The sequence below is a fragment of the Taeniopygia guttata genome, chromosome 4 (genome assembly GCF_048771995.1).
Source record: "Taeniopygia guttata chromosome 4, bTaeGut7.mat, whole genome shotgun sequence".
In the NCBI taxonomy this organism is placed as follows: domain Eukaryota; kingdom Metazoa; phylum Chordata; class Aves; order Passeriformes; family Estrildidae; genus Taeniopygia; species Taeniopygia guttata.
The window spans coordinates 1,295,320-1,314,354 of record NC_133028.1 but is presented as its reverse complement, the minus strand read 5'-3'; the positions used below and the strand labels follow the sequence as shown (position 1 = coordinate 1,314,354).

The 19,035-nt window shown below is 49.3% G+C and overlaps 1 long non-coding RNA gene across 1 annotated transcript; it reads left to right on the top strand.

Moving 5' to 3' along the window:
• Positions 1 to 3,061: 3,061 nt before the first annotated feature.
• Positions 3,062 to 18,474, top strand: LOC140683852 (uncharacterized). Its single transcript, XR_012055414.1, has 3 exons — positions 3,062 to 3,324; positions 13,508 to 13,590; positions 18,386 to 18,474. It is a non-coding gene; the product is annotated as an uncharacterized lncRNA (long non-coding RNA).
• Positions 18,475 to 19,035: the final 561 nt, after the last annotated feature.

Here is a 19,035-nt window from a genome sequence, read left to right as displayed (position 1 = left end):
AAGAAGGAGGAGGAGGAGGAACTCTCTGGTTTCTGGATAGATCAGGGCTTGTTTTTCCCGTCCCTGCATGAAAAATTTAGGAATAAACCCAGGATTTGCCTCCAGCCTCCCTCTGGATGCTCTCTCATTGTTCAGGTGCCCAGCGAGCATCCATCAGGCTTTGTCATTCCCAATCCACGTTTTTACCAGGAAAAACAGCAAATAAATTACTCCAGCTCCTCCCAGATCTTTCACCACCCCTGTTATTTAAACCAAAATAAATCAGATTTTGGAGCTAAAATCGTAGGTTTGGGGTTGTTATCTCCCATGGAAAGTGCTGATTTTGGGATGAATCCTTGTTTTCCTTCATCCCTGGAAGGAAGAGAGCTGCCCAGGATCCCTTGAAGCAACATCTCTTTACAGCCACAGCTCTGAACAATTCCCAATTCCTTCAACATTCCCAAAGGAGATCGGGCAGCTCCCGATCTTTGCTCCAGCACTTCCCAAGAACCTCTTCCTCCAAGGATAAATTTGGAGGGAATTCTGGGGCTGGCATTGGAAACAGCCTCCTCAAAGCTCCCCAAAAAATCAGGAATTCCTTAGGGATAACACCCCAGGGATGTCAGGGATGAGCTGAGGCGGCTCGGAAGGATCTGTTGGAATCACGGCGACTTCCAAGAGGAAGCGTTGGGAATGGCGCCAGGAGCGCAGCCTGTTCCATTTATCCCACTTTTCCTCGCTAATGAGGGTGATCAGTGCAGGACAGGAGGCCCCAGAAGGGGCTGACACCGCCTGGAATCCTGGATTTTTAAAGGACTCTACGGGGATGAACTTCCGAGGCCAGATGGGTCAAGGAAGGGCACATCCCGGGAAAACGGCTGTTCCGTGATTGGTTTTTCCCTTTGGAAAGGGGATGGACCAGGAGAGCCAACAGGGATTTGTTCTACCTGGTGGAAGGTTGGGAAATCCTACAAAAAGCCCTAAAAAAGCAGCCAGGGCAAATGATGTTGACACCTCGGAGGTGTCTGTGCTTAGGGAGCCCCCAAATCCTGGGAATTTGGAGTGTTTTTAAGGATCTGTCCCAATCCCAGCCAGCAGCTGGATCCCACCAATCCCCTCATCCTATGAATTGGAATGAAAAGAGGGGAGGAACCCCCAGCGATGCTGACTTTGATGATTTTATTGGGAATTTACAATTTTCCATGTTCTTTCCATAAAATCCCGGCTGCTGGGTTCAGGAGATGGCGTGGAAAACATCAGGTTTTGGAAAAGAAGGAAAAGGAGGAAAAAAAATGAAAGGAGAGGAGGAAAATTGTGATTGGAACAGGAAGAAATCTGAAATTAAATTAATTTTTTCAAGCTATGAATCTTAAAAATAGGAGCTAAATCTGGGAATTTCAGAGGAAATCTCAGGATTGGGAGAGGGTCACTTGGCTGGATCATTTCATTCCAAGGACAGGGAGATCTTCCACAATCCCAGGATGCTCAGGAAGCGCAGGGGAATTTTGGGATGCAGCTCATCCCGGCGCCGAGGCCTATGGCATTCCCAGAGGATGGAGACCTGGAGAACACCAGGTGTGTCCCCTTCCTGCCCCTTCCCTTTGGGATTTGTTGGAAACCCGGAGCGAGGGGAGGGGCGGGTGGCTTCAGCAGGTGGCGCTCCTGCCCTGACTAACGCTGGCAATTAACAAATTAACTTAATTAGGCAGTGACTGGGGCCCCATTGAGCAGGAGCTGCCCTTTCACCCCAAGCGTGGTCGGAGCAGCCACGGGAATTCTGGAGGGAATGGAGGTATGATCCAAAGGAAATCCAAAGCAAACACCGGGAATTTTCCTCCCTCACCATTGGGAATTTGCCTCCCTGCTGATCCCATGGTTGTCCCGTTGGGATCCCTGCTCAAGCCCAGACTTTCCCCAGCAGGATCCCAAGGTTTGGTTCCTTGAAGTCCTTGGATTGTGGTGCAGTGACACCACCACAACCTGAGCTGATGCCTGCAGGGAAGGTCACCATCCAAGGATTCCCTGGAATTTTGTACCTTGCTGTCCATGCACCCCTTCCTGTGTTGGATTTTGGGCTGGGATCTTCCCATTGGATACTCCGGATTGGGATCTGGCACTGCAGGGCCCATTCCCGGCTCCTTCCCCTTGTCCCTCACCCATTCCCACCTGGCACTCCAAGAAAATGGGATCAGCTATTCGGGAATTCGCTCCAGAGCTTGGTGTGGAATGGAAGGAAATGGTTGGAGCAACTGGGAATGGGTGCATGGACTGGGAGGGGTACCAAATCCCAGTGCCTGGTTTTGGGATTCCCAGGCTATTCCTGGTGGCTCCAACCATCTCCTTCCATTGCACACCAAACTCTGGAATGAATTGCCAAACAGCTGATCCCATTGTCCTGACTTCCAGGTGGGAATGGGTGAGGGATAAAGGGTCACAGAGAGCTGAGCTGCTGCTCCAATGCTCTGATCCCAAAGGAATTGCCCCCATTCCCCAGCAACTGATCCCATTGTCCTGACTTCCAGGTGGGAATTGGTGAGGGATAAGAGGACACAGAGAGTAGAGTGCTGCTCCAGTGTCCTGATCCCAAAGGAATTGCCCTCATTCCCCAGCAGCTGATCCCATTGTTCCAGATTCCAGGTGGGAGCTGATGAGGGATAAGGGGTCACAGCGATCTGAGCTGCTGCTCCAGTGCCCTGATCCCAAAGGAACTGCCCCCATTCCCCATTCACTGATCTCATTGTCCCAGATTCCCGGTAGGAATTAGAGAGGGATGAAAGGGTCACAGAGATGTGAGCTGCTGATCCCCAAGGAACTGCCCCCATTCCCCATCCAGGATCTGGGAATCATCCCACCCTGGAGACCCGGCTGGGGAGGGCACGTCCCTGTGCCCCCGGCAATGTCACCGTGTCCCTCTCCTCCGAGCCCATCCTCATCATCCTCCTCCTCCACGCGCATTTGGAGGCGAGCTCTTAATGGCTTGCTCTTAATTAGTGTGAACTCTGATTGCCCCGCGAGCACGCCCTTGCCTTTGTCAGCTAATTGGCCGGGCTTTCTCATCTATTATGTAAATAGCCCCGGTCTCTGCGGCTCGGTGTCGTAACGCTCCGCATTCCTGGGAGCCTGCGCTCCCGGTTCATGGAATTGTGCTCCCGGCCCCGGGCGAAAACAGCAGCGACAACAACAAAAAGCAGGCGAGCCTTTGGCTGGGCTCTGGGAGGCTCCAGAAATGAGTTCCAGAAGAAAGTGTTCCGGGCAGGAGTTCAGGGCATGGACAGCGGGAGGAGGCAGCGGGAAAAGCTGGATAATCCTGGCCTTGCATCACCTCCCGCGGCCCCACGTGCGCAGGTAGGGCTGGGAACGAGTCCAAAGGTTGTCCCGTGTCACATCCCCAGGGAAGGAGCCAGGGAGGGAGGAGCAGCTTTGCGCTTCTCTCTGTGCCGGGCACTGCTGAGGCCACACCTGGAATTCCGTGTCCAGCTCTGGGTCACTCCATTCGGGACACGGAGAGGCTGGAGCGTGTCCAGGGAAAGGAGCGGAGCTGGGAAGGGGCTGGAGAATTCCTGAGGGAGCTGGGAAGGGGCTGGAGAGTTCCTGAGGGAGCTGGGAAGGGGCTGGAGAGTTCCTGAGGGAGCTGGGAAGGGGCTCAGCCTGGAGAAAAGGAGGGTCCAAAGGGACCTTGTGGTTCTGCACAACTCCCTGAAATGCTGAGACCAGGTGGGAGTTGGGATCTGATCCCAGGGACCCTCAGGAAAAGAGGGAACAGCCTCAGGTTGTCCCAGGGGAGACTCAGGTTGGACGTCAGCAGGAATTTCCCCATGGAAAGGGTGGTCAGGCCTTGGAAGTGCCCAGGGAGCTTTGGAATCCCTATCCCTGGAGGTTTCCAAGGAATTCCTGGATGTGGCACTGAGTGCCAAAGTGGGGGTCAGTCCCAGTTTGGACTGGATGATCCTGGAGGGATTTTCCAACCTCAGTGGGTCCTTCTGCAAGGACTGTGCCTGGTTTCCCTCCTGTCCTGGGATGAGCAAAGCTCCTCACCCCATTCCAAGATCCCCCATTGCCTTATCCATGGGAGCTGTAGGTTTTCAAGGAAAACTTGGATGTTCTGGGAGCCAAGGAGTTGGTGAGGCAGGGAATTGTTTTTGGAAGAGATCTGCTGGAGCAGAGCAGCCAAGGTCTCTTTTCCCACCCACCCCAGGAGGAGGAGGCACTATCCAGTGCTAGGAGCAGGGAGGAGCCAAAGGAATACAAAAAGAGATCCACAGGCCTGGAGTTTTCCAGATTTTGGGGCTGGAGATGGTCTAAATGGGTCTTTTTCAGTGATCCATGTCCTGCAGACAGCACAGTTTAGGACAGGAGCCCCAAATGTCCTGGCCAAGCAGTGAGTGAGGTGGCTCCTTGGAATATCAGCCACTATTTTCCATGAGGGAGAAAAACTTCCAAAGAATATTTATTCCACAGACAAGCCGAGCTGTAAAACAAATGAGCAAAGTCCCTGCTCTGATAAATCCACTTAGAAATCCAAACCCAGTAGCAACAGGATAATTTATGTCCCACGGAGAGAGGTCCAGAGGAAAATTGATGGAGTCTCTTATTTGGGTCATAAATCACATTCCATTAATGGAACCCATCCACAAATTTATAAACACAGCCCGGGGCCCAGGCTGGTCCTTCAGCTCCTGGGAAGGAGGGACTGGAGCAAAAAGGAGGCTCTGATCCATAAACTCCTTCCTGATAAATCCAGGAAGACAATCTGGGAAAAAATAGCTGGGCCCGATTTATGGCAACTGAAAGGAAGCCAGGCGGGAATAAATCCTGTGTATGGCGGCAGAAATAAATCTGGGAATGCTCTCCTCTTCTTCCCTGTCTGGAGAGCCACTCACAACTCCGAGAGCATTTCCAAATCTTCTTTGCTTTGGCCTTCCTGCCTCCAGACCCAGGAATGCCAAGATTTATGGGATTATGGAATGGGTTGGGTTGGAAAGGACCTTAAATTCCATCCATTCCCACTGCATCCATGGCAGGGACAGCTCCCACTGTCCCAGGTGGATCCAACCTGGCCTGGGGACATTCCCAGGGATCCAGGGGCAGCCACAGCAAATCTGGGAATTCCAGCCCAGCCAGCAATTCCTTGCCAAGATTCCAGTCCAATCTCCCCTTTCCCAGTGGGAGCCATTCCCTGGCTCCTGTCCCTCTGTCCCTTGTCCCCAGTCCCTCTCCAGCTCTCCTGGAGCCCCTCCAGGGACTCTGAGCATTCCCTGGAATTTTCCCTTCTCCAGGGGAGCATTCCCAGCTCTCCCAGAGCAGAGGGGCTCCAGAATCCTGGACTGGTTTGATTTGGAAGTGAACCTAAATCCCATCCCATTCCACCCCATCCATGTTCAGGGACACCTTCCACTATCCCAGGGTGCTCCAAGCCCCAGCCTGGCCTTGGAGAATTCCACAGATTCGGCAGCCACAGCTTCTCTGGGAAACTATGTTCAGCTGATCCAGAGCCCTTCCGCCCCTCCCAGGGCAAGGGAAGACGTTTAAATCCATTAAATCCATCAGAATTCCTTGCCCATTCCCCACAAGTCCCATGCTGAGCTCCCCAGGATCCAAGAGGAGAATTCCAGCACGTTCCACCAAGCAGGGAACATTCCCTGGCGGAGCTGCTGCCGGCTTTGCCATCCTCTTTCCAAACCCAACTTGCAGCCGCTCCGTGGATTCCTCTGGAACGGGGCAGATTGGGAAATGATTTTGGCCTCAGGTGGAAATTTGACTTCAGTGGAATGTAATCCCGACAGGGCACACGGGATCAGCTCCTGCTTTTCCCCAGGGATAAAAATTCCTGTGTTCCTTTGCGGGTGCCGCTCTCCGGGACACCAAAGGCAAATTCCGACAGCGGAATAATCCAGAAGTAGGGGAGTCTGGGAGCGACGAGCAAGGATTAAAATCTCCTTTGAACAGGAATTTCATCACCAAATCCCTGCCTTTCCCAGCTTAAAACCCATCAGGGATTTTCTGAAAAGCTTTGATGAGGTGCCCTCAATTGGGTTTGGAATTCTGGAGGCATTACCTGGGATAAAGGTGAGGGAATTGCACAAAGAGGTCGGGAAAATTTATTTGGATTAAAATTTGACTTCCCTTTTTCACTTTTCCCACAGCTTGGTGGAGCTGTGTGAAGATTTCCCTTTACTCCAAGCTGTGTGAAGATTATTCCTTTATTCCTTTTATTCCATGGGAAATTTTCCATTATGTTCCAAAAAAAAAAAAAAAAAGGCAGAAATGTTTTGAGAGACATGTGTTGAAATTTTAATATCTTTTAAGTTTTTTAAAGATTAAAAAAAAATTAAATATTTTAAATACATCAACTAAGAAAGAGAATTGCATAAGGGGAGGAAATAATGGGATAATGATGGAAGATCTGTCACTTTTATCATGGAATGGTTTGGGAAAGGAACTTCCTGTTTTAAGAAATACTGTTAAAATATTTTAATCCTAGTATTATTATTCAATTATATTAAAATATTAATAATATTATGATTAAGTAATTATAAAACAATTAAAATATAATAACAAAAACCTGTTGTTTTCCAAGAGATCCATGATTTTCCTGCTCATTACTCCTCATGGATTAAAATTAGGTGGATTAAAGCCAAATTTGGGCTCCGAGAGGAATTTTGAAGCTCTGGGATGAAGCAACCGTGGCTCCTTCCAGATCTCAGACCTGATTGTTGAAGATCATCCAAAAACTGAAGATTATCCAAAGCCAGGCTTAATCCCTGCCCTGATTTTGGAGGGATATCAGTGACTCTATCCCAGAAAAACTCTGCAACAGCTCAGCCTTTCCTCAGCTCATCCCGGCGCTGCTTCCCTTTCCCGCTCCGGCATCTCCCGCCTCTCCCATTCCCTGTTCCCAGGTCCATCCGGCGTTTCATTGCTGGATTTTGGGTGGTTTTCAGTCAATCCCTCAGGGCCATTCCATGGCCAGGAGGATTCCAAGGATCTGGCGGGGTCAGGGATGGGATGAGGGTGGGGTTGACCTTTCCAGCAGCTCGGGATTAGGGAAGCTCAGCCAGTGGTGGAATTCCACCTTTGGAATCTTTGGGGTGCACCAAGGCCCCTTCTCACGGTTTGAAGAGTGGAGGTTGGAAAGCACCAAAATCGTGGAATAATGGAATTGTTTTAGTTGGAAAAGCCTGCTGGGATCATGGAGTCCAAGCAGCACTGTCCAGGCCACCCCTGACCCCTGTCCCCAGATGCCACATCCGCATGGATTTTAAATCCCTCCAGGAATGGGGAACTCCAAACTTCCCTGGGCACTTCCAAGGCCTGACCCCTCTATTCCATGAAGGAATTTTCCCAATGTCCAACCTGAGCCTCCCCTGAGCATCCTGATTTTCCCTGGGATCAGATCCCAACTCCCACTTGGTCCAAACATTTCAGGGAGATGTGCAGAGCCACAAGGTGCCTTTGGATCCTCCTTTGCTCCAGGCTGAGCCCCTTCCCAGCTCCCTCAGGAACTCTCCAGTCCCTTCCCAGCTCCCTCAGGGATTCTCCAGCCCTTCCCAGCTCCCTCAGGAACTCTCCAGCCCCTTCCCAGCTCCCTCAGGAACTCTCCAGCCCCTTCCCAGCTCCCTCAGGGATTCTCCAGCCCCTTCCCAGCTCCGTTCCCTTCCTGGACATGCTCCATCCCCTCCGTGTCTCTCTTGTCACCCCAAATTTTCCCCAGGATCCGAGGTGTGGCCGGACCAGGGCAGTTGTGACCCTGTAGCCACCCAAAGGTTGGTGCAGATGAATCCCACCCTAGGGAAAGCACCAAAAAATGGGATTTCTGTTCCAGTCCGGGATGCTGGGATGTGTTTTCCAAGATTTGTTGGAAGCATCTCCTCTCCCTGATGTTTCTGCTTTGCTGGTGCAGGGACCAAATTTCCTGTTTTCCAAGGTCACCAATGTCCCAGAAATGTCCCTCTGACTTTGAACTGTGGAGCCAATTCCTTCCGAAAGGACAAAGAAACTTCGGGATACCTCAGAAATCCACAAAATCCAGCTGTGAGGAATAGTTGGAGGTATTTTTAGTTTTTACGTATCCTAGAATTATAATTGGGAATATCTGGAGATACTGGGGGTTGAGATTCAATCTTTAAGGTCTTTTCCCAAATCATTCCATGATAAAAATGATGGATTTTTCCAATATTTCTTTCCCTTATCAATTCCCTTTTTTTTTTAGTTGATGTGTTTAAAACATTTGAAAGGCAAAATCATGGAATAATGGAATTGTTTTAGTTGGAAAGGCCTGGCCACCACCTTGTCCCTGAGGTAGGGACAGAGCAAAGTTCAGGCCGAGGAATTTTCTTTAATATTCCTTGGAAAGGTTCATGTTGGAAAAGTTGGGGAATGGAAGAGTTGTTCACAAATGTGAGCAATGGGGGCAGCTGAAGTGAGTTAAAAGTTATAATTTTTTAAAAACAATATACTCAAATATAATTTTATCTTAAAAACAGGACTGGAATAATTTCTGGGTGAACACTACTGATAAAAATTATCTTAATTAATTCAAATATTGTTTTAAATTTTCTTTTCATTGGAAAATTAAACCCTGAAAATCTCAGTACTTTGACGTTCAACGGTTGTTTCAATAAACCTGATTTTGGCCAAAAAAAAGTTTAGGTTAAATTTGTGGCCCTGAACCTGGCAAGAAACAGGATGAAAATTCATCCCTTATTACAAAAAAAAAAAAATTGTAGCCAAGAAATTAATAGAAATTATAAATTAATAAAAGAAATAATAAATAAATATTAATATAGATAATAAACATATAAATAGAAAAATACAGATAAATATATAAAGGTATATAAATACATCTTAATATATAACTAGAAATAATATGAATAAATATATAAAATATTAAAATATAAATTTATATTAAAATATTATAAATACAATACAAATATAGTTTATTAAATATAATAGATATATAAATATAATTCAATACAAAAATATATACAGATATATATAAAATATATACACAAATATAGAAATATAATACATATAATAAATATAATATAGTAAATATAATAAATAAGTAAATATAATGTTATATAATACATAAAATATATTCGAATATAAATAAAATGTACACAAATATATAAAAATATATAGAGAAATATATATAGAAATATATTTAAATATATAAAAATATTTTAAAAATACATATAAAATAAATAATTCTAAGAGGCAGTGTGGCAATTTCCTTCTCGAGTGTTGCTCACGTGGCTCCCGTGACTCAGCCAAACATTTTTCCACCCGGTGGATTCTGTCCATGATCCAACACCCGTTTCCTAACGATTATCCCGAGGAAAACATAAATTTCCAGGAGTGGGGGAGGAAGGGGCAGTTTTGCAATGCTGGCAGAGAGGTCCAGCACGGCCAGGGCAGCTCCAGAGGTGGTGACGGGGCAGAAAATCCTCGTTGGATTGTGCTGAAGCATCCAAGGACAAGTTTGGATTTCTTAGGGAAGGAGACGGAGCCTGGGAAGATCTGGGAAATCTCGGGATTAAGGGCAGATAACGTGGATCCAAATCCTTGTAAACAACAGGAATTTCCTCACCCGCGGTGGCTGCGGCAAGGACAAAGCACCCGGAGGTGAAACGGGGATGAGTTTTAAATCCTGGGACAGATGGGATTTGGGGAATTTCCACCCTGGAGTCTGGGATATCTCCAAGGACAAATTGTCCTGGAGGAATTCAGCTGAGCTGTTCTGGATCCTCTCTGGGCTTGGAGCTGGGTTTGCCTCTGGAGGAGGAGGAATTTTTTTGGTTTGTAAAGGTTTTCTTGTGCCTGGAGGAATGAGGCTTGAGAGTCCAAAATCCAGTTTAGCCAATGGAAGTGTCCTGGGAGAACTTCCCAGGGATTTTGGGAATACCAAATCCTACCAATGTAGGATTTACATTCTCTTAGAACCATGGAATATCCTAAGCAGGAAGGGACCCACAGGGTCCAGCCTAACCCTCCCTGGAGCAGCTCCGGCTGTTTCTCCCTGGAAAATTTAGGGATTCCTACTCTTATTTTTTTTAAGTAATATTTTCCTTGAAATGCCCAAAACATCCAGGTGTTTTTCCTTTTTTCCCCCATTTTTTTCACAATATCCCAAAGCCTTGGGTTTTTTTTTTTTTTGTTTTTTTTTTTTCCTTTACAGAAAGTAAAAACCCTTTCTGGCTGGGCCTATCCCAGTGAATTATCCATAAAATTTCCATGTTGGAAATGGATTTCCCTCATCCCTCACTCCACCAGGCCCGGGGCAGGAGATCTCCCCAATTTTAACTCTTGGGGTTTTTGGGGATTGTTCCCTGCTGGGATCCAGAGGATTTGGAGCCGCCTCATGATGAGCATTAGGATTTGTCATCTGATTCCTGAGGGAGTCATGCAGTGATTGAATTTTTAAAAAAGAGGGGAAAATAAATCATCCCAGATTGACACAGATCCATTTCTCAGCCATGAACCAGCAGAGGCACCTCGGGAATCTTTTCTTGAGGAAAAAAATCACCTTTTCTGGGGGGGATTTTGTGGTTTTTGGGTCAGGCCCTTAGCTGGTCTCCAATGCCAGGAAATTTTCCTGCTTTTCGCCAGCTGGGATTCAGGCCAAGGATGTGGAGTTGCTCCCTGCTCGCTTGTGCTGGTGGAAAAGAGATTCTAGGATGGATTTGAACTCCTGCAGGTGTTTAAAAAAGGAAAAATTGGGATATTCCCTCTCTCTGGAGCATCCAGATTCTGGATTTGCATAGAAACGGTGGGAAAAAGTGGATCTGTGGTTATGGTGGGACAAATCCAGGGAAAGGTCGTGTTCAAAGGTGAATTATTTGGGATTTGCAGATTATTTCCACTTTTTCCAGTGGGGTTCAAGCCTAGCAGGAATCATCACTGTCCCATTTTCTGAGACAGTGGCTTGTCCTCAGCAGAGCAGCCAAAAATTTGGGATGCAGCATCTCCTTCCTCTGAGGCTTGGATGGGAATCTTGAAGGAAAATGGAATTTCTGCAGCTCCAGCCCAGTTCCTCAGGGTTTCCTGCCTTCCTGAAGGATGATCCCGGAGCCTTTGCTGATCCTAGGGAAGCAGCTGGGTCTGTTGGATGTGTAGGAATTAATTTGTGATTTACACCCATTTTTGGGGTGTTGGGGCCTGATTTTTGCAACTCCAAATCAGCGAGAAGTGGAGATTCGGGGCCACAAAATGTGAATTTTACAGGAAAGAGGCCAAGAAAAAAACCGAAAATAGATGAGCAGATAAATCCTGACAGACCAGGACCTGCTGGAAGATCCGAGGGCTCAAGGCTCCTCATCGAGGAACTCATTAAATGCCAGATCCGTTTGCTGTCATTCCCACTCCTGCTATTTCGGGACACGTGGAAATATCAGGGGAAAAAAGGTCAGAAAAGCAAGGGTGGCTCTGAAGCGCTGCTGGAGCTGGGGCAGAGCAGCTCCAGGGGATGCAATCCCACATCAGCAGCAACAGGCTTGTCCTGGGAAGCCTCCACAGGATATGTCCCAGCTGGACATGGATTTGGGATGAGTATCTGGTCCCGGAGATTCAAAAAAAAACCACAGCAGGGCTTCAATTTCCAACATTCCTTCAGCTCTGCCCTTGAATTCCGAGGCAGGGACGCCTCCCACTATCCCAGATGGATCCAACCCCAGTGTCCAACCTGGGCACTGTCAGGGATCCGGGGGCAGCCACAGCAAATCTGGGAATTCCAGCCCAGCCAGGAATTCCTTGCCAAGATCCCAGCCCAAGCTCCCCTTTCCCAGTGGGAGCCATTCCCTGGCTCCTGTCCCTCTGTCCCTTGTCCCCAGTCCCTCTCCAGCTCTCCTGGAGCCCCTCCAGGGACTCTGAGCATTCCCTGGAATTTTCCCTTCTCCAGGGGAACATTCCCAGCTCTCCCAGCCTGGCTCCAGAGCAGAGGGGCTCCAGCCCTGGAGCAGCTCCAGGGCCTCCTCTGTACTCTCTCCATGGCCAAAACCCCTCTTTTTTGGGGACATTTTCCTTGTAGCTCAGCGTGGCTGTGTCGGGCCTCCCTGCAAACCCTCACCCTGTGATTTGGGGGATTGAAAGGACTTTTCCAGGTCCTCCAGAGCTCGGAGCAGCCCTTTGCCGTGGGGCTCTCCCCACCAGGCCTTGGCCACCGGACCTGGCTTCTGCCAAGGTTCCAGGAGATGATTCCCGGTTTCTCCTTTCTCCTGGAGCTGCTCTGACATATCTGCGTGGAGCAGACACAACTTCCTTGGTCCCATTCCCACAGCAGCAACTGCTGCCTCTGGCTTGGCTTCAAAAAGGCTCCGGAGGTGCTAAAATCCCACAGAACTGGCAGGGATTTGAGCTCAAAATGGATTTTATTTTAGAGCTGGGTCTCTGTCTCTGCTCTGAGGCTCTGTCTTGTTGCTCCTGGCGCGGGTGGGAGGCTCTGAAGGTTCCGAGATCGGGGTTTTTTTGGGAAGAAAGATAAGAAACTCGATGTGTTGTGTCTCCCAGCTGGGTTACCAGGCTCCAAACAGACTCCGTGAAATTGCTGTGGCTTTCCTGCTCGGAGCGGGGCCGGGTCACTGAGATGAGTCTTGCTCGATTTCTTTCCTTGTCTGAGGATGGAAAACTCATTTTCCCGGTTTTAGGGAGGGATCTGGCGATGTCACCACCAGATCTTCCCTTCTTTTTTTGCGGGGGGGGGGTCAGTCTTCAGGAGAACAAGCCCTTGGTCTGGCACAGGGATGGATGAATTCCAGGAGGGGACAGCCGGGGGGGGGTTGGGCTCTGCTCCCAGGGAACAGGGACAGGAGGAGAGGGAATGGTCTCAGACTGTGCCAGGGCAGGCTCAGGGTGGACACCAGCAGGAATTTCCCCATGGAAAGGCTTGGGAAGCATTGGGAGTGCCCAGGGAGGTTTGGAGTCCCCATCCCTGGAGGTGTCCCAGGAATTCCTGGATGTGGCACTCAGTGCCAGGGTGGGGGTGAGGCGCAGGCTAGGCCTGATGACCTTGGAGGGCTCTTCCAACCCCAGTGATTCCACGAACCTCTGTGTGATCCACACGTTGTTCCCGGGCCATGGTGGCCTCCAAGATCTGTCTTTTTCTTTTCATGGCCTCATTCCGTGGCATCAGGGAAGGAGCAGTGGGGTTTGGATGTTTCCAGCACCGGGTACGTCCCTTCCTGAGGGAACAGCACCGGGACACCAATCCCGGATTGCTGAGACAACTCTGCTGCGTGAGGCCTTCTCAGAAAGGAGAAATCTGGAATTAGAGCTGGATTTAGATCTAGAAAAGACTGGGTTTCAGATCTGATCAGGTTTAGCAGGAGGTGTCCCTGCCCGTTTCAGGAGCTGGAATGAAATGATCTTTAAGGTCCCTTCCAAGCCAAACTGTTCCATGATTTTTGTTTCAAGGTCACGGCCTTGTTTAGAAATCTTGCCCCAAAGTAAGCGAGGAGAAAACTCTCGTAGTTTATTTTCCCCTCACTTTGAAAAGCGGTTTGTTTATTTTATTTTATTTATTTTTTTTCTTCAGCCAACAACGCCAGCAAGGAGGGCTTGGAGGCGCCGTTCCCCTGCCGGGGAAGGGACGGATCAGGGAACACCAGCAAGGAGAAGGTGAGAGAAACAGCAGGAGCTGCTGTGCCCCAGCCAGAGCCCTGGAACCCTGCCCATCTCTGAGTAACACATCCAGAGTTATTTATTCCTCCCCGGAACCAGGACCTCCCGCGGGAGCCTCCATGGAAATGATTTGCAGGAATTCTGGATACCTTCGCCCAGCCATGGGAGTCCACCCCATGGAGGGCTTAGCTTGGGCTCCTCCAGGTCCCTCGTGGCTTCCTGTTAGAATTAATTCCATTTTTTCCCCCCCTGTTTTAAATCCAAAGGGATCTGGATCCCTCAGGAACACCTGAGGACTGGCATGGAGCTGATTTTCCAGCACGCTGGGAGGGCTTGAGGAGGTGTTTGCCAAGCTTGGATTTGGAGATGGAGGATGGAGAGATAGGGAGAGATCCAAACCTTGGAGAAACCCATCCGTGCAGAGCACGGGGAGCAACATCTGGAGCCAGTCACCCTTCCAGCTGTTCCTGGCTCCCAGCTGGGCCTGGCTTCATCCCACAGGATGCTCAGCCCACGGAGAGGCAGGAAGAAGCTGGTGGAGTTGGGGTGATGAGGACCATGACATGGGGGGGGTTTGCTGAGCCATGGGTGCTTGAGATAGTGGCGGTGGATGGTTTGGATGGTGTTGGGTAGTTTGGATGGTTTGGGTAGCGGATGGTTTGGATGGTGATGGAAGATGGTTGAGATGGTGGTGAATGGTTTGGATGAAGGTGGGGAACAGTTTGGATGGTGATGAATGATTTGGATGGTGGTGACTGATGTTTGGATGGTTTGAATGGTGTTGGATGGTTTGGATGGTGGTGGTTGATGATTTGGATGATGGTGGTGGTGGTCTAGATGGTGGTGGTGGTCTAGATGGTGGTGGTTGATGGTTTGGATGGTGGTGGTGGATGGTTTGGATGATGGTGGTGGATGACTTGGATGGTGGCTGATGTTTAGACGGTGGTGGTGGATGGTTTGGATGGTGATGGATGGTTTGGATGGTGGTGACTGATGTTTGGTCGGTTTGAATGGTGTTGGATGGTTTGGATGGTGGTTGATGATTTGGATGATGGTGGTGGTGGTGGTCTAGATGGTGGTGGTTGATGGTTTGGATGGTGGTGGTTGATGGTTTGGATGGTTTGGATGATGGTGGTGGATGACTTGGATGGTGGCTGATGTTTAGACGGTGGTGGCTGATGGTTTGGATGGTGATGGATGGTTTGGATGGTGGTGGTTGATGGTTTGGATGGTGGTGGTGGATGACTTGGATGGTGGTTAATGTTTAGATGGTGGTGGCTGATGTTTAGACGGTGGTGGTGGATGGTTTGGATGGTGACGGATGATTTGGATGGTGGTTGATGATTTGGGTGGTGGTGGTTGATGGTTGAGATAGTGGTGATGGATAGTTTGGATGCTGGCGGTTGATGATTTGAACATTCCAGAGGACACCTAGAGCTGGCAGGCACCTCAGGGGACTGTTCCAAACCTTTGGGATGCTCTCCGTGGTGGGGCTGGACACCTCCACCATCCCAGCCGCAAACACACCCAAAACCCCGAATAAACGAACCTCCACCACCCCGCTCGCTCCTTCCTCCTCCTCCTGCTCTGAACCCGCCCGCGGTGCCACCGCACGGGACACATCCCCCCGAGGGATTCCTGGGAAGAGGAGCTGTTCCCGAATTCCCGAGCCGGGAGGGCTCTCCCAGCTTTGGGGCCGTGTCTGTTCTCCCTGGGCACGGCCCTTATCTCTTATCTCGCGTGCGGTTTCCTTCCCCACATGGAACACAGCTGGGGCAGGAGCCTGATAAGCGGGGAGGCATTTCCCGCTCCCCCAGCGCGGCTTGGGAAAAGGGGAATGGGATCCAACGTGCCGAGCTCCCGCCGCGATTCCCGAGAAAATCAATTAGCCAGGGAGAGGCGGGACCCCTGGCAAACCGCGGGACTGGGGGGAAAACTTCACAAAAAGGGGGCGGAGGGAGGGGGTGCAGGAGTTGGGAGAGTTTGGATTTGCTCCTGGGAGGAGCTCCCAAAAAATTCAGCTGGTAGGGAAAACTTGGGATTTGGGAAGCAGGCTGATAATTAGGGAGATAGGAATGAGTGGCTTTGTTTGTAGGAGATGTTCCTGAAAGTTTCATCAGGAGCTGGTAGGGAAAATCTGGGATTTGGGAAGCAGGCTGATAATTAAGGAGATCAGGAGATGGGAATGAGTGGATTTGTTTGTGGGAGATACTTCCAAAGGTTTCAGCAGGAGCCAGTAGGGAAAAACTGGGATTTGGGAAACAAGCTGATAATTAAGGAGATGGGAATGAGTGGATTTGTTTGTGGGAGATACTCCCAAAGGTTTCAGCAGGAGCCAGTAGGGAAAATCCGGGATTTGGGAAGCAGGCTGATAAATTAGGGAGATAGGAATGAGTGGATTTGTTTGTGGGAGATGTTCCCGAAAGTTTCATCAGGAGCTGGTAGGGAAAGCCGAAAGCCTAGGATTTGGGAAGCAGGCTGATAATTAGGGAAATAAGGAGATGGGAATGAGCGGATTTGTTCCTGGGAGGTGTTCCCAAAAGTTTCAGCAGTAATGCCAGCAGTGAAAACTTGGGATTTGGGAAGCAGGCTGATAATTAAGGAGGTGGGAATAAGTGGATTTTTTTGTTAGAGATGCTCCTAAAAGTTTCATCAGGAGCTGGTAGGAAAAAACTGGGATTTGGGAAGCAGGCTGATAATTAAGGAGATGGGAATGAGTGGATTTGTTTGTGAGAGATGCTTTCAGAAGTTTCAGCACGAGCTGGTAGGGAAAATCTGGGATTTTGGAAGCAGGCTGATAATTAAGTAGATCAGGAGATGGAAATGAGTGGAATTTCTTTTGTGGGAGATGTTCCCAAAAGTTTCATCAGGAGCTGGTAGGGAAAACCTGGGATTTGGGAAGCAGAGGACCACGCTCATCCTGTGGTGAAAAATATCAGCCAGGACTTGTGGTCTGTGGTGGCAAAGGTTGGGAAAATCCACATTTGGAATCTCCTCAGCAGTTTGGGAACTCCGGTAGTGTCAGATGGAGCATTTGGGGTTATTTTTTTCCAGGCTTCAGTTCCCTTCCCAGAGTTTGGGAGCCCTGAATTCTCCATCCTGCTCTTTTGGGAATATGTCCAGAGGGTGCTGTGTTCCTGTTGTTATTCCCTGTGGAAATGGGGCATGTGGGGAAAGCCCTTGGATGGACACTCAGCACGGTTGCAGTTGGATTTAGGGATCTTCCCGTCTCTTCCTTCTTAGAATGGGCAATTATTTGAAATTAAATAAATTTTTTGATTCAGGTCCCTGCATTCCCAGTCACACTCCTAGTTTGGAAGAGTTTCTACCTCCTGTTAGGAAGGAGCGAGGTATTTTTGGGATATGACTCTCTCCTTCGGGAGAGGGGCTGTTGCCGACAGGGATTATCCTCATGGAATGTCTCATCCCACAGAATTTGGGGCTTGTATGGAGAGGTGGATTTGGGAAAACCTGGCCTTGACCTCGCCCTTGTCCTGCCAGGGTTGCTCTGGCAGAATTTTGGAAAATTTTCTGCTGGCACAAGGTGAGGAATTTGATTGAGGGTCTGTGGGACACCTGATGATCCCAGATACCAAATTCCCACTTCCCAAACCGACCTGAAGGGAAAACTGAGCTGGGGTTGGTGCCAGAGGAGTGGATCCCACTCTTGGAGAGGGGCGGGGATCGGGTCACACCTGTCACCCTGAGCTCTCCTTCCCAAAAATAGGGAATTTAATCCCCCCTTCCATGGGAATTGCTCAGAGCAGGTTTGGGGTTTCCTCTTGTTTCTCATTCCACTGGAACAGTACCTTGGGAACAAGGGAGGGAGGGATCTCCAGGACACCGGGAAGCTCCAAACCCTGTGGAGCTCTGGAGAGGAGGGAGGCTGGACGAGAGGCCTCAGCTCCTGGGCTGGGAGCTGTGTCTCGGCAGGAATTTTGGCTTCCTTGGGCTCTGGAGCAAGGTTTGAGCATCCATCCCAAGCTGGAAAATTGGGAAGCAGCCCCTCAGGACTGAGAACATGGATCAGCTTCTCTGCCATCCATGTAGGAATGGTGGCCACGTGCATGGGAGAGTCCCCACACCTGAATCTGTATCATTATTCCCAAAATATCTTTCCATGATTTCTCCTGTTGCATCCACCCAGCTTGTAGAATTTGTCCGGTCTGCTCATTTTCACTCCGAGCTTGTTCCTCTGATTCAATTCTGGAACTTTCTGTAGGGTCTTCCAAATTGTTCTTCTGAATTCTTCAATGACTTTTTCTAGGACTGTCCCAACCCCTGGTGGGATGGTTCCTCTTGTTAAATTCCCTGAGAAGGTTTCTTAGGATCTTCCAAATGGCTCCCTTGTTAAATTCCCCTGGAAATTTTCTTAGGATCTTCTGAGCTTCTTCTTGGATGGTTCTTCTTGTTAAATCCCCCTGGAACTTTTCCTAAGATCTTCTGAGCTTCTTCTTGGTTGATTCCTCCTGTTAAACTCCCTGAGAATGCTTCCTAGGATCTTTCCTTGGGATCTTCCAATTGATTCCTCTGATTAAATTCCCCTAGAACATTTCCTAGGATCTTCCAAATGGTTCCTCTGATTCAACTCTCCTGGATCTTTTTCTAGGATCTTCCAAACTGCTCTTGGAATGGTTCCCCTTGTTAAATTCCCCTGGAACTATTCCTAGGATCTTCTGAGCTTCTTCTTGGGTGATTCCTCTTGTTAAATTCCCCTGGAACTTTTCCTAGGATCTTCTGAGCTTCTTCTTGGGTGATTCCTCTTGTTAAATTCCCCTGGAACTTTTCCTAGGATCTTCCAAACTCTGCTTGGATGGATCCAGGGAGATGAACCTGCTGCGGAGAGGGACCTGAGCCAACACTGGGGCAGAAGAGAGGGGTAAGTGTTGCGCACGTGGCTGGGAGAGGGAGAGGATTTGGGAATGAGATCCCGATGCCATGATAGTGTCCCTGTGGGAGACGGATTGGTCTGGGGGTGTGAGAAAGGAATATTTGGATGTGTGTGGGTGTGAGGTGTGTGTGAGACTGTGCCTGCTTTTCCCTCCCCACACTCTGAGAACCTTTTCGGGGTGTTCACACAGGCCCCAGCTCCTGAAATAATCCACCCATCCTAAAAAATTCCGGAGTCTGCAGCCCCCTGGAAGAGAATAATTTGCTCCTGTGCCTCGGGATTGGTTTCCCTCAGCTCATGCTGGAAGTCAGGGTGGGTGTCCAGGGGTGTTTGGGGTATCCCAATCCTTCTCGCTCCTCTTGCCATCTTCTGGGTGATGGGGAAGTGGAACATCTCCGATCTCTCCCCACCACTTCCCATTGCGCTCCCGGAAAGCCATGGAAGGGGCAACCAAACATCCACGGGCTGGAGGTGATGTCACAAACGCCTGGAGAAGTGTGGAATCATCCTGATTTTTGTGTCATTGTGACAGCCTTGATAATTATCCCCTT